Source organism: Oncorhynchus masou, chromosome 31, assembly GCF_036934945.1.
Source record: "Oncorhynchus masou masou isolate Uvic2021 chromosome 31, UVic_Omas_1.1, whole genome shotgun sequence".
Lineage (NCBI taxonomy): Eukaryota > Metazoa > Chordata > Actinopteri > Salmoniformes > Salmonidae > Oncorhynchus > Oncorhynchus masou.
The window spans coordinates 63,292,620-63,308,871 of NC_088242.1; positions in this window are offsets into that span (position 1 = coordinate 63,292,620).

Here is a 16,252-nt window from a genome sequence, read left to right on the forward strand (position 1 = left end):
GGAGTGGTCTTAGCGGGGAGAGGGAAAACTGAACTGCTTTTATAGAGCGGCGAGGAGAACGAAGTCTACGGAAACAACTTCACCATTAATTTGCTGTGTTCAGGGTTCACTCAAACATTGTTTTAAGCTTTGTTTTACTGTTGAAGTTACAGCTGATTCCGGGTTTGACCCGGAAGTCCTTAAATATGTCTGATTTTATTAATTTCAGTCTCAATTGTTTCATCAAACTTTTCGCCGCAGGCTCCTGATATCAGGGCTAGGCCTGAGCTTGTGGGTTTTGTGGCGCGATGGGTAACGATGCTTCGTGGGTGTCAGTTGTTGATGTGTGCAGAGGGTCCCTGGTTCACGCCCGGGTATTGGCAAGGGGGCGGTCTAAAATGATACTGTTACATTGATGCTGTTAATAATCTTCACAAAAACATGGTCGCTGTGGTAGAATGTTTATTTTGATTAGCAATTTGTCTGCATTTATCAAGGTCCCATCAGGAAGCCTGATGTCAGATGTGTCCGTGTAAACAGGATTATTATGGAAATCATTCTTCTTGTAAAGCATGTAGAGTTTAAATCAAACTATTCGAGAAATCTGACATACAAGATTCACAATATTGTGTGCATGTCATGGTGAAACGTGCACTGTAAATATTTGGATGGTGACACTTGCATCCATCCAACCAGAGAAGCAATTAAGCCATTCTTTAAAGTTGGGAAAACGATCCTGCAAAGAAACATCATTTTGTATAGTTTAAAAATAGATTTAGCAGTCAGTAGGCATTTAGAATTAAATGTGTAGAGGAGCTTCATAGTTGGGTTGACATCACGTACTCCGTGTACCTTTTTCTGCAATAATCATTTTGAAAAACAGTTTCCATTTGTCGCAATAAAGATAAATCCACCCAAATCGAACGGATAAAACTGTTGTCTTTCTACATTGAAGAGTAATACACAGAGTATACCAAACATTTAGGAATACCTTAATATTGAGTTGCAAAACAAAACAGCCTCAATTCGTTGGGGAATCGACTTAAAAGGTGCTGAAAGTATTTCACAGGGATGCTGGCCCAATGTTGACTCCAGTACTTCACACAGTTGTCAAGTTGGCTGGATGTCTTTTGGGTAGTGGACCATTATTGATACACACAGGAAACTGTTGAGCGTGAAAAACCCAGCAGCATTGCAGTTCTTGGCACCTACTACCATACCCTGTTCAAAGGCACTTAATCATTTGTCTTGTCCATTCACCGTCTGAATGGCACACATACACAATCCATGTCTCAGTTGTCTTTTATTTTTTATTTTACCTTTATTTAACTAGGCAAGTCAGTTAAGAACAAATTCTTATTTTCAATGACAGCCTAGGAACAGTGGATTAACTGCCTGTTCAGGGGCAGAACGACAGATTTGTATCAGCTTGGGGATTTGAACTTGCAACCTTTCTGTTACTAGTCCAACACTCTAACCACTAGGCTACCCTCTCAAAATAAAATCCTTCTTTACCGTTCTCCTTTTCATCTACACTGATTTGAAGTGGATTCAACAAGTGGCCTCAGTAAGGGATCATAGCATTCACCTTGTGGAAAGAGCAGGTGTTCTTAAGGTTTTGTATACTCAGTGTATAAACGCAACATGTAAAATGTTTTCCCATGTTTCATAGGGGCGGCAGTTAGCCTAGTGGTTAGTAACCGAAAGGTTGGTGGATCGAATCCCCAAGCTGTTCTTCTGCCCCTGAACAAGGCAGTTAACCCACTAGGCAGTCATTGTAAATAAGAATTTGTTCTTAACTGACGTGCCTAGTTAAATGTAAAAAATTGCTGAAATAAAAGATCTCAGAAATGTTACATAAGCACAAATTGTATTTCTTTCATTTTGTGCACATGTTTGCATCCCTGTTAGTTTGGCATTAATCCTTTATCAAGATAATCCACCCACCTGGCAGGTGTGGCATATCAAGTAGCTGATTAAACAGAAGGATCATTACACAGGTACAACTTGTGCTGGGGACAATAAAAGACTACTTGTACAGTTGTTACACAACACAATGCCACAGATTCTTCAAATTTTGAGGGAGTGTGCAATTGTTATGCTGACTGCAGGAATGTTCACCAGAGCTGTTACCAGATAATTGAATGTTGATTTATCTGTCATAAGCCACTCCCAATGTCGTTGTAGAGAATTTGGCAGTACGTCGAATCAGCCTCACAACCGCAGACCATGTGTATGGAATCATGTGGGTGAGCGGTTTGCAATGTTGTGAAGAGAGGGCCCCATGGTGGGGTTATGATATGGTCAGGCATACGCTACGGACAATGAACACAATTGCATGTTATTGATGGCAATTTTAATACACAGAGATACCGTGATGAGATCCTGAGGCCCATTTTTGTGCCATTCATCCCCTGCCATCACCATGTTTCATAAGAATTCATGACCCCATGTTGCCCCATTTATGGCCCCATGCTACCCCATCGACGTACGTGTACCACAGCATGTTCCAGTTCCCACCAATATCCATCAACTTCACATAACCGTTGAAGAGGAGTGGGACAGTATTCCACAGGCCACAATCAACAGCCTTATCAACTCTATGTGAAAGAGATGTCACGCTGCATGAGGCAAATGGTGGTCACACAAGATACTGACTAGTTCTGATCCACGCCCCTACCTTTTTAAAAATGTATCTGTGAACAACAGATGCATATCTGTATACCCAGTCATGGGAAATCCATAGATTAGGACCTAATGAATTCATTTCAATTGACAGATTTCTTTAGATTAACTGTATGTTATTGTTGCATGTTGCGTTAATTTTTGTTCAGTATATAAACTAGTGTCAGTGAGGATTTCCTACCACTGGACAACTTGTTACAGCTGTTGATAAGCCATCTTTTCATGTCATTACATTAAGATATAAGGGGGATCATAGCTATAGTCAATCAAATTCACGAGTTGATTTAAAAACTGTTTAACTCTTTATCATGGTCGGTGTCTTGACTGATTTGTCCCAAATCGTCGACAAAACGTGCCTTTTCTTACCTTGCAGTTATGGCAGTGTGACACCATGCCCAAACCCTGTCTATTCGGTTTACGTACCCCCCACCACACACACACACACACACACACACACACACACACACACACACACACACACACACACACACACACACACACACACACACACACACACACACACACACACACACACACACACACACACACACACACACACACACACACACACACACACACCAAACGCGATCACGACACTGAAATATCACAACAAACGCGATCACGACACTGAAATATCACAACAAACTCTGAGCCAATAATATTACTTCTCATGGGGGCGGGACGATGTTCGCGCCTTTTCTTGTCTACATTTTTCAGTGATTGAAATGTGTTCTGATTCTTCTGATTGCACCGCGATACTTAGGTAAGTACATTATTGCATATTTTACAGTAGTGATGCCAGGACAGGAGTTAATACATTTAATAAATGCAAATTGTAGTTTTACACATCTAGGCGCTTTCCTCTTACAGACTCCCATATGCCAATAATACACATGCTGGCAGGCTGATTACTATAATTAGCCAGTCTCTTTCACTTCACAACCAAACCACACTGGTATTAGATATAAACAATGCGTTTACTGAATAAAAAATAAATACTTTATGCATGCTTTTCTAAACAACATGGATTAAACAGACACCACCTGCTAAAACAGAAGTTGGTCTCCCTTGAATTATTGAGGCGCAGACAGGGAAGGAGGTGGTGGTTATGGGTGCATCCCATAGATGTGCTGAGAAGGGAGCATGGGCAATACTACCACCTTGCCTAGGAGCTGCTCTTGGACTGTGCCCCAACATCACTGATACTTCCGGATGAGTGCAGAAGAGCTGGACACTGTCTTTTGTTGGCCCAGACCTCACCAAGCAGGCAACCAACTACAGGACACCAATAGAGCCAAAAAAAAGACTAGCTGCCACTCTTAAGGTTAGTTATTGTAAAAGGTTGTACTGTGAAAGCAGGTGCATGGAGAAAAGCAGTATACTACGGTGTAAAGAAACTCCAGCACACTGATGCTCCACAGATGTAGGCCTATGTTCCATTACATCTAGGAAGCAGATAGATCAGGTATAGTGTCTTCATTACACTCAAGGTAAGCAAGACACACTGTTCTTTGTTTAGTCTTTTGATTTATAATTATTCAAGGTGACATTAACAGTCACATCAAGGCATGGTGCACCTGTTGTAGGTGAGATGAACAGCCACATCAAGGCATGGTGCACCTGTTGTAGGTGAGATGAACAGCCACATCAAGGCATGGTGCACCTGTTGTAGGTGAGATGAACAGCCACATCAAGGCATGGTGCACCTGTTGTAGGTGAGATGAACAGTCACATCAAGGCATGGTGCACCTGTTGTAGGTGAGATGAACAGCCACATCAAGGCATGGTGCACCTGTTGTAGGTGAGATGAACAGTCACATCAAGGCATGGTGCACCTGTTGTAGGTGAGATGAACAGCCACATCAAGGCATGGTGCACCTGTTGTAGGTGAGATGAACAGCCACATCAAGTCATGGTGCACCTGTTGTAGGTGAGATGAACAGCCACATCAAGTCATGGTGCACCTGTTGTAGGTGAGATGAACAGCCACATCAAGGCATGGTGCACCTGTTGTAGGTGAGATGAACAGCCACATCAAGGCATGGTGCACCTGTTGTAGGTGAGATGAACAGCCACATCAAGGCATGGTGCACCTGTTGTAGGTGAGATGAACAGTCACATCAAGGCATGTAAACAAATACGGCATATGCCTCCCAATAACAATATCCACTGAATAGCAGAAAACTATTTAAAAAAAGTTAAATGCAAGGTGCAATGCATATATAACTGCAACAAAGTGCAAATAGTGCATACATAAATGTTTCCCTTTTTAAAAACACTAAAACAGAACATAGGCCTAAGTATGCACATGGCTGGGATCTGCCTTTTAGGTGGGGATTATTGATGTGACTGTGAGCCTCTGTCCCAGCTCTCTTGAGAGAATGTACTGAAGCTGTCATCCCAGCTATGTGTTGGAGACCTAGGTTCTGGTAAGTAATGATCATCGTACATGATTGGCTGCAGTTCACCTCTTCCGTGCGGAGTACTTGCAGGCCGTGGTGGTGGCATTGGTGTTGCCTGCTGGTCATCCTAGTTATGTGTTGGAGACCTAGATCCTGGTGAGTAGGAGTATTGATGCCTGGGCTGGCCGTACATCATAGGCTGCAGTCCAACTCTTCCATGCGGAGCATCAAAGAGACATTGTGGTGGTGGGCAGAGGTGTTGCATGCTGGTCATCCCAGTTTACAATCAATGATGGTAGTTGCACTTTCAGACATCCCTTGTTTTTTCCTATTTTCTTCAGCTCTGGCACAAGGCTGAGCACAAATGCCTCATCCGCCGAGGTAGGAGCAGAAGGGATTTGCTTCCTGACAAATGCAAGCAGGTCTTCATCCACATCTTGATAGTTGACCTGTTTTCTTTTTCTTGGCTGCCAGTCTTGAGCCGTGTCTGTAGTGGTTGGTATTGAGCCATGTCTGTTAGTGGTTGGTCTTGAGCCGTGTCTGTTAGTGGTTGGTCTTGAGCCGTGTCTTTTAGTGGTTGGTCTTGAGCCGTGTCTGTTAGTGGTTGGTCTTGAGCTGTGTCTGTTAGTGGTTGGTCTTGAGCCGTGTCTGTTAGTGGTTGGTCTTGAGCCGTGTCTGTTCGTGGTTGGTATTGAGCCGTGTCTGTTAGTGGTTGGTATTGAGCCGTGTCTGTTAGTGGTTGGTATTGAGCCGTGTCTGTTAGTGGTTGGTCTTGAGCCGTGTCTATTAGTGGTTGGTCTTGAGCCGTGTCTATTAGTGTTTGGTATTGAGCCGTGTCTGTTAGTGGTTGGTCTTGAGCCGTGTCTATTAGTGGTTGGTCTTGAGCCGTGTCTATTAGTGGTTGGTCTTGAGCCGTGTCTGTTAGTGGTTGGTCTTGAGCCGTGTCTATTAGTGGTTGGTATTGAGCCGTGTCTGTTAGTGGTTGGTCTTGAGCCGTGTCTATTAGTGGTTGGTCTTGAGCCGTGTCTGTTAGTGGTTGGTCTTGAGCCGTGTCTGTTAGTGGTTGGTATTGAGCCGTGTCTGTTAGTGGTTGGTCTTGAGCCGTGTCTGTTAGTGGTTGGTCTTGAGCCGTGTCTGTTAGTGGTTGGTCTTGAGCTGTGTCTGTTAGTGGTTGGTCTTGAGCCGTGTCTATTAGTGGTTGGTCTTGAGCCGTGTCTGTTAGTGGTTGGTCTTGAGCCGTGTCTATTAGTGGTTGGTCTTGAGCCGTGTCTATTAGTGGTTGGTCTTGAGCCGTGTCTATTAGTGGTTGGTCTTGAGCCGTGTCTATTAGTGGTTGGTCTTGAGTGTCTGTAATGGCTGGTATTGACTGTTGTTCAGGCGTCTGAAGCACAGGGTCATGGCTCAGGGACTCCACGTCGTCTTCAGAGTCATCGGGCTCCATAGGCTGTGGCTGAGGCGAATAAGCATTTTCAAGGCTGAGGTTGCCTCTTGAGCTGAAAAAGGTCAACAAATGAAAAGTCAAACGTGTTTTAAGTAAACTTTAGAAACCTCAGCTCAGGCTCAATTAATCATATTTCTTAAATCTGGGCACAATGTCTAACACGGCTGGTTTTCATCATTCCTCTGTAATAAGAGACTGATTCATAATCTATAGGCCTACATAATCACTCATTCAGAAATGGTATACCAGCTGACATGAATCAATCACGTAGTGACTTAGCAGGTAGAAAATAAGTTCAGCAATACTGCAATTCGTTGAGATTTAGAATTCTGTGCAATCAATTCAAATGTATTTTATAACTTACCTTCTTGGCTAGACATAAGGTATCAAGAATGACAATATTGTCATGTATTTCCATTATTTCTGATTGGTTCCCCCAGAACCACTGGGCTGGGACTTATGTAGGTGCCTTACAAAAGTGTCGCGGATGGACTTCCATCTGGTTTTGCACAATTCAACTTCTGTGAAGAGGAAAATAGAATTGATTGTTTAACCAATAACAAAACATTTATTTTGTCATTACAGGTATTTGGCATCTGGAGACTATTTGCAGCCTGGCCTTCACCTATCGTCTTGGATTCGAGACAGTGTCGCAGTGCATTATGGATACCTGTGAGGCCATAGAGAGGAGGATACTGGCGACCCATTTGCCACAACCCACTGAGGAAATCTGGAGACAAACTACCCAAGAGTTGAATGAAAAATGGGACATTCCCAATTGTTTGGGATCAGTTGATGGAAAACATGACCACCAAACGCAGGGAGCTGTTTTTTTAATTGTAAAAAGGAACCTTTCGCCCTTATGGATGCTAATTACAGCTTCACAGCTATTCAAGTGGGGGATTTTGGTAGAAACAGCGACGGAGGAGTCTATGCCAACTCCCCAAGGGCAATGGTGTCAAAAACCCTACAGGTGCCCCAAGATGCCTGTCTGTCTTTGGGTGAAGATTTTGGAAAGATACCATGCACAATGGTGGGGGACACTGCCTTCCCACTAAAGCCCTACCTGATGAGGCCATAAGCTGGGCACAACATCAGCTACAAGAAAGAAATCTTCAACTATCGTCTCTGTCGAGCTAGAATGACAGTGGAGAAGGCTTTCGGGATCCTTAAGCCCAGATGGAGGATCCTCTACCAAAAAATAAACCAACTGCCAAGCAAGGTTGATACCCTAGTGGTTGCAATGTGCATCCGCCATAACTTCCTCACAAAGCCTTGTGATGTGGCTACAGTTGGGGGGGGGGGGGGGATGAGAGGAATAGCCATCCAGGCCAACAGAGCAGGTCACAGGAGGCAGTTTCTGTCAGGGAGAAGTTTAAAGTATTTCACAGCTGTGGAAAGCAGAATTGACTTCCAGGACAGAATGGTTGTAGCTAGGCCTACTTAGATGTACTATGTGTGAGTGTGTGTAGTTACAAAATCCTTCTACCTGATTGTCTATCAACATGGGACAGTAAGTTAAACTCTGGCAAGACCTTAATTTGTTTTGTGTATTCATTATACACTTTAAAACTATGGTACAATTCCACAATGAACAATTAGTAATTCAACAATGAACAACTAGTAATTTTCAAACAAATTTTCTCACATGGCTGTTGGCTTCAGAGGATTTCTGTATTAAAAAAAATGTCACATGCGCTGAATACAACAGGTGTAGACCTTACAGTGAAATTCTTACTTACAAGCCCTTAACCAACAATAGAGTTTAAGAAAATACCTAAAAAGGAAGAGATAAGAATAACAAATCATTAAAGGGCAGCAATAGCGGGGCTGTATACAGGGGGTACCGGTACAGAGTCAATGTGTGGGGGGCACCGGTGTCGAGGTAATTATGTATATGTAGGTAGAGTTATTAAAGTGGCTATGCATTGATAACAGAGTAGCAGCAGCGTGGGGGGGAATGCAAATAGTCTGGGTAGCGGTTCAGGAGTTTTATGGCTTGGGGGTAGAAGCTGTTCAGAAGCCTTGAACCTAGACTTGGTGCTCTGGTACTGCTTGCCGTGCGGTAGCAGAGAGAACAGTCTATGACTAGGGTGGCTGGAGTCTGACAATTCTTAGGGCCTTCCTCTGACACCGCCTGGTATAGAGGTCCTGGGTGGCAGGAAGCTTGGCCCCGGTGATGTATTGGGCCGTATGCACTACCGTCTGTAGTGCCTTGCGGTCGGAGGCCGAGCAGTTGCCACACCAGGCAGTGAAGCAATCTGTCAGGATGCTCTCGATGAAACCTTTTCAGGATCTGAGGACCCATGCCAAATCTTTTCAGTCTCCTGAGGGGGAATAGGTTTTTGTTGTGCCCTCTTTACGACTGTCTTGGTGTGCTTGGACCATGTTAGTTTATTGGTGATGTGGACGCCACGGAACTTGAAGCTCTCAACCTGCTCCACTACAGCCCCATCGATGAGAATGGGGGTGTGCTTGGTCCTCCTTTTCCTGTCGTCCACAATCATCTACTTTGTCTTGATCATGTTGAAGGAGAGGTTTTTGTCCTTGCACCCCACGGTCAGGTCTCTGACCTCCTACCTATAGGCCGTCTCATCGTTGTGTGTCATTGGCAAACGTAATGATGGTGTTGGAGTAGAGCCTGGACGTGCAGTCATGAGTGAACAGGGAGTACAGGAGGGGACTGAGCACGCCCCTGAGGGGCCCCTGTGTTGAGGATTAGCATGGCGGATGTGTTGTTACCTACCTTACAACCAGGATCCAGTTGCAGAGGGAGGTGTTTAGTCCCAGTCCCTTAGCTTATTAATGAGCTTTGAAGGCACTATGGTGTTGAACGCTGAGCTGTAGTCAATGAATAGCATTCTCACATAGGTGTTCCTTTTGTACAGGTGGGAAAGGGCAGTGTGGAGTGCAATAGAGATGGAATCATCTGTGGATCTGTTGGTGCGGTATGCAAATTGAAGTGGGTCTAGGATTTCTGGGATAATGGTGCTGATGTGAGCCATGACCAGCCTTTCAAAGCATTTCATGGCTACAGACGTGAGTGCTATGGGTCGGTAGTCATTTAGGCAGGCTACCTTAGTGTTCTTGGGCACAGGGACTATGGTGGTCTGCTTGAAACATGTTGTTATTACAGACTCGGACAGGGAGAAGTTGAAAAGGTCAGTGAAGACACTTGCCAGCAGTACATGTCCTGATAATCCATCTGGCCTAGCGGCCTTGTGAATGTTGCCATGTTTAAAGGTCTTACTCACATCTGTTGCAGAGAGCGTGATCTCACAGTCGCCTGGAACAGCTGATGCTCTCATATGTTTCAGTGTTACTTGCCTCGAAGTGAGCATAGAAGTTATTTAGCTCGTCTGGTAGGCTTGTGTTACTGGGCAGTTCTTGGCTGTGCTTCCCTTTGTAGTCTGTAATAGTTTGCAAGCCCTGCCACATCCGACGAGCATCGGAGCCGGTGTAGTACGATTCGATCTTAGTCCTATATTAACGCTTTGCCTGTTTGATGGATCGTCGGGGGGCATAGCGGGATTTCTTATAAGCATCCGGGTTAGAGTCCCGCTCTTTGAAAGCGGCAGCTCTACCCTTTAGCTCAGTGCGAATGTTGCCTGTAATCCATGGCTTCTGGTTGGGAAATGTACGTATATTCACTGTGGGGATGACGTCCTCAATGCACTTATTGATAAAGCCAGTGACTGATGTGGTGTACTCCTCAATGCCATCGGAAGAATCCCGGAACATATTCCAGTCTGTGCTAGCAAAACAGTCCTGTAGTTTAGCATCTGCTTCATCTGACCACTTTTTCTATAGACCGAGTCACTGGTGCTTCTTGCTTGAATTTTTGCTTGTAAGCAGAAATCAGGAGGATAGAGTTATGGTAAGATTTTGCCAAATGTAGGGCAAGCTTTGCATGCGTATGGAGTAAAGGTCCTCTAGTATTTTCTTCCCTCTGGTTGCACATTTAACATGCTGATAGAAATGAGGTAAAACTGATTTAAGTTTCCCTGCATTAAAGTCCCCGGCCACTTGGAGTGCCGCCTCTTAATGAGCGTTTTCCTGTTTGTTTATGGTGGAATACAGCTCGTTAGGTGCGGTTTTAGTGTCAGCCTCAGTCTGTGGTGGTATGTAGACCGCTATGAAAAATACAGATAAACTCTCTAGGTAGATAGAGTATCTCATGATAAGCTGTAGACCACACTAACTCAGGCGAGCTAAACCCTGAGACTTCCTTAGATATTGTGCACCAGCTATTGTTTCCCAATTTGCATAGGCCCCTGCCCTGTGTTTTACCAGAGGCTGCTGTTCTGTCCTGCCGATAGAGTGTATAACCCGCCAGCTGATTGTTCACTACATAAAGAGAGACCTAAGACAACAACATGGCAAGGCAGCAACATGCTGAAGCTGGAGAATTATACTGTACTTCTCTCACTAACTTTAAACATCAACTATCTGAGCAGCTAACCGATCGCTGCAGCTGTACATAGTCCATCTGTAAATAGCCCACCCAATCTACCTACCTCATCCCCATATTTGTTTTATTTACTTTTCTGCTCTTTTCCAGTGTCTCTACTTGCACATCATCTGCTCATTTATCACTCCAGTGTTCATCTCCTACATTTGAATTACTTCGCTACTGTGGCTTATTTATTGCCTACCTCCTCACGCCATTTGCACACACTGTATATAGACTTACTTTTTTCTATTGTGTTATTGACTGTACGCTTGTTTATTCCATGTGATCTGTGTTGTTTGTGTCGCACTGCGTTGCTTTATCTTGGCCAGGTTGCCGTTGTAAATGAGAACTTGCTCTCAACTAGCTTACCTGGTTAAATAAAGGTGAAAATAAAACAAACACTGCATGGTAGCAAAACAACATGACAACAACATGGTAGCAACACAATGTGGTAGCGGCAACAAAAACATCACACAAACATTATTGGGCACAGACAACAGCACAACGGGCAAGAAGGTAGAGACAACAATACATCACGCAAAGCAGCCACAACTGTCAGTAAGAGTGTCCATGATTGAGTCTTTGAATGAAGAGATTGAGATACAACTGTCCAGTTTGAGTGTTTGTTGCAGCTCATTCCAGTCGTTAGCTGCAGCGAACTGAAAAGATGAGCGACCCAGGGATGTGTGTGCTTTCGGGGCATTTAACAGAATGTGACTGCCAGAACGGGTGTTGTATGTGGAGGATGATGGCTGCAGTAGGTATCTCAGATAGCGGGGAGTGAGGCCTAAGATGGTTTTATAAATAAGCATCAACCAGTGGGTCTTGCAACGGGTATACAGAGATGACCAGTTTACGGAGGAGTATAGTGCAGTGATGTGTCCTATAAGGAGCATTGAAGGCAAATCTGATGAGCAAATGGTAAAGAACATCTACCCGCTCGAGAGCAACCTTACCTAACAATCTATAAATGATGTCTCTAATCTAGCATGAGTAGGATGGTCTTCTGAATCAGGGTTAGTTTGGCAGATGGGGTGAAAGAAGATCAATTACGATAGAGGAAACCAAGTCTAGATTTTAACTTTAGCCTGCACCTTTGATATGTGCTGAGAGAAGGACAGTGTACCGTCTAGCCATACTCCCAAGTACTTGTATGAGGTGACTACCTCAAGCTCTAAACGCTCAGCGGTAGTAATCACACCTGCGGGGAGAGGGTCATTCTTCTTACCAAACCACATGACCTTTGTTTTGGAGGTGTTCAGAACAAGGTTAAGGGTAGAGAAAGCTTGTTGGACACTAACAAAGCTTTGTTGTAGAGCATTTAACACAAAATCTGGGGAGGGGCCAGCTGAGTATAAGACTATCATCTGCATATAAATGGATGAGAGCTTCCTACTGCCTGAGCTATGATGTTGATGTAAATTGAGAAGAGCATGCAGCCTAGGATTGAGCCTTGGGGTACTCCTTGGGGACAGGAAGTGGTTGAGACAGCAGATTTTCTGACTTTATACACTGCACTCTTTGAGAGAGGTTGTTAGCAAACCAGGTCAAAGATCCCTCAGAGAAACCACTACTCCTTAGCCGGCCCACAAGAATGGAATGGTCTAATGTATCAAAAGCTTTGGCCAAGTCAATAAAAATAGCAGCCATACAAAGTTAATTTATTTTTTTGAACTTTTCATATGATTCATTTAAGTGATTATTTTTGTAAAAAATAACGATTCACTTTGCCACTGTATTAGTTGGGATCCGGTTCAATCGCAGTGAATCGAATCGTGAATAAAATAATTAGATTTTGTCAATCGTGAACATTAATATTAGGATTTGTTTTTAGATGTAGCCTTTCTTTTGGATTAAGTGACTTAAACTTGTTTTGTAGATACTTCCAGTTGATTTAAGCATCTAATGTATGGGACATTGTAACTTAATAAATGCTAGTCAGCATGCAAAGTAAACACTTCTAAGGTAGCTCAAATAAATGACTGAACTAGAAAAGCTACATTTCCTGAAAATTTGTGGGCTTGCTTCAGCTGAATAAAAAGATTTGTAGCCTACCATAGCCATTTCATTTTTGATATATTGAATGAGCAAATTATTTAAAAAGGCAAAAAACATATTTGGTTACAATGTTTTAGATCAAGGGTGGTTAACCATCCTCCAGGAGAGCTAATGGGTGTGCAGGCTTTTATTCCTGTCCCCCTCCAAACAAACCACATTTTAGAAATAAGCTGCTCAACCGGACCTTGATAAACTGGCTCTTTGTTTGAGCACGGCTTAATCAAAAGCCTGCACACCCAGTAGCTCTACAGACAGAGGGTTGACCACATTATACAGTTTCCTAACAGGTATTCTTCTTTCTGGGGAGTTAAGGGCCTTGCTCAATGACAGGACATGGTACATGGGATCAGAGAACAGCCTCCTAGTGTCAATACCACATTACGCTTACTATTTTATACAGTGTCCTCTGTAAATATTGGGACAGTGACACATTTTTTGTTGTTTTGGCTCTGTACTCCAGCACTTTGGATTTTAAATGATACAATGAGTGAGAGTTACAGATGCACAAATATCATACCCCAAGACATGCTAACCTCACTCCATTACAATAAGAGGGGAGGTTAGCATTTTTGAGGGGGGTATGATATTAGTGCATTTGTAACTTTCTCACTCATCATTATCCACGATTCATTCAGGACTATCCGTAATCACGGTAGCATCCACATTAATATAGAACTGTTAAGAATCATATTCTGAAACATAACCAAAACAAACAACAAATGCATCTACAAGTTGCAGAGTCAAATCAAACCTTATTTGTCACATGTGCCGAATACAACAAGTGTAGACCTTACTGTGAAATGCTTACTTACAAGCCCTTAACCAACAGTGCAGTTCAAGAAGAGTTAAGAAAATATTTACCAAATTAACTAAAGTAAAAAATAATCAAAAGCAACACAATAATGTGGCTATATACAGAGGGTACAGAGTCAGTGCACGTGGGTACAGGTTAGAGGTCATTTTTACATGTAGGTAGGGGTGGCGTGACTGCATAGATAATAAATAGCGAGTAGCAGCAGTGTACAAAACAAATGAAGGGGGGTGTCAATGTAATAGTCCGGTGGCCATGTGATTAATGGTTCAGCAGTCTTATGGCTTGGGGGTAGAAGCTGTTAAGAAGCCGTTTGGTCCTAGACTTGGCACTCTGGTACTGCTTGCCGTGTGGTAGCAGAGAAAACAGTCTATGACTTAGGTGACTGGAGTCTCTGACAAATTTATGGGCTTTCCTCTGACACCGCCTATTATATACGGTGGGGAGAACAAGTATTTGATACAATGCCGATTTAGCAGGTTTTCATACGTTTCCTGTAGTTCTTGACCAGGTTTGCACACACCGCAGCAGGGATTTTGGCCCACTCCTCCATACAGACCTTCTCCAGATCTTTCAGGTTTCGGACTGTCCCTGGGCAATACGGACTTTCAGCACCCTCCAAAGATTTTCTATTGGGTTCAGGTCTGGAGACTGGCTAGGCCACTCCAGGACCTTGAGATGCTTCTTACGGAGCCACTCCTTAGTTGCCCTGGCTGTGTGTTTCGGGTCGTTGTCATGCTGGAAGACCCAGCCACGAGCCATCTTCAATGCTCTTACAGAGGGAAGGAGGTTGTTGGGCAAGATCTCGCGATGCATGGCCCCATCTATCCTCCCCTCAATATGGTGCAGTCGTCCTGTCCCATTTGCAGAAAAGCATCCCCAAAGAATGATGTTTCCACCTCCATGCTTCACGGTTAGGAGGGTATTCTTGGGGTTGTACTCATCCTTCTTCTACCTCCAAACACGGCAAGTGGAGTTTAGACCAAAAAGCTCTATTTTTGTCTCATCAGACCACATGACCTTCTCCCATTCCTCCTCTGGATCATCCAGATGGTCATTGGCAAACTTCAGACGGGCCTGGACATGCGCTGGCTTGAGCAGGGGGACCTTGCGTGCGCTGCACGATTTTAATCCATGACGGCGTAGTGTGTTACTAATGGTTTTCTTTGAGACTGTGGTCCCAGCTCTCTTCAGGTCATTGACCAGGTCCTGCTGTGTAGTTCTGGGCTGATCCCTCACCTTCCTCATGATCATTGATGCCCCACGAGGGGAGATCTTGCATGGAGCCCCAGACCGAGGGTGATTGACCGTCATCTTGAACTTCTTCCATTTTCTAATACAGTGGGGCAAAAAAGTATTTAGTCAGCCACCAATTGTGCAAGTTCTTCCACTTAAAAAGATGAGAGAGGCCTGTAATTTTCATCATAGGTACACTTCAACTATGAAAGACAAAATGAGTTGTAGGATTTTTAATGAATTTATTTGCAAATTATGGTGGAAAATAAGTATTTGGTCAATAACAAAAGTTTCTCAATACTTTGTTATATACCCTTTGTTGGCAATGACAGAGGTCAAACGTTTTCTGTAAGTCTTCACAAGGTTTTCACACACTGTTGCTGGTATTTAGGCCCATTCCTCCATGCAGATCTCCTCTAGAGCCGAGATTTTTTGGCGCTGTTGCTGGGCAACACGGACTTTCAACTCCCTCCAAAGATACCCTCCACTACAGTAGATCCTTCCTCCATCCCCCTGCAGAACGACACAGAGACAGACAAAATGACCACTGAACAACCCCTACCGCACACCCACACACAAGTACATGGGTCAGTGAATGACAATTGACTCTCCATCTCCTCAGATTCAACACATGCACAGACACACTCATTCGCTCACTCACTCAACACACATACTTGCCATGCGAGGTATGCACAGGTTCCGGGATCTGAAATTAACTACAATTTCTCCCTGTAGATCTAATTATGGGGTGTATTCAGAATGTACTATTATCTTAGACCTGCTCCCCTCTACTGGGGAATGGAGGAAATCTCCTGTTAATGAACTCCACAAATACAACCTACAGACACGCAAAGCTTTCCATATGAATCTAGTTTAAATATGAATGTCCTTGTATTTCAGCAGGATTTAGGACTAGAGGAAGTTATTGTAACTTAGGGGGTTGTGGTGATGTTCTTCCGGTAGCTGGAGAAAGTGGAAGAGAAAATGGTAGAGGACAGAAGCCCTTGATATCAGGAAGTGGGCTTGTGTATCGCTGGCGGGCACTGACAAAGCATTAATGGCGTGTGTGTTGTGAGTGTCTGTAAGCTTTTGCTGACTGCTGTGAAACCACGCCGACACAGAGCTCCACAAGGGTGATACAGAGCACAGAATGGGTCAACACACCAGCTTTCATCTCACATGACCTA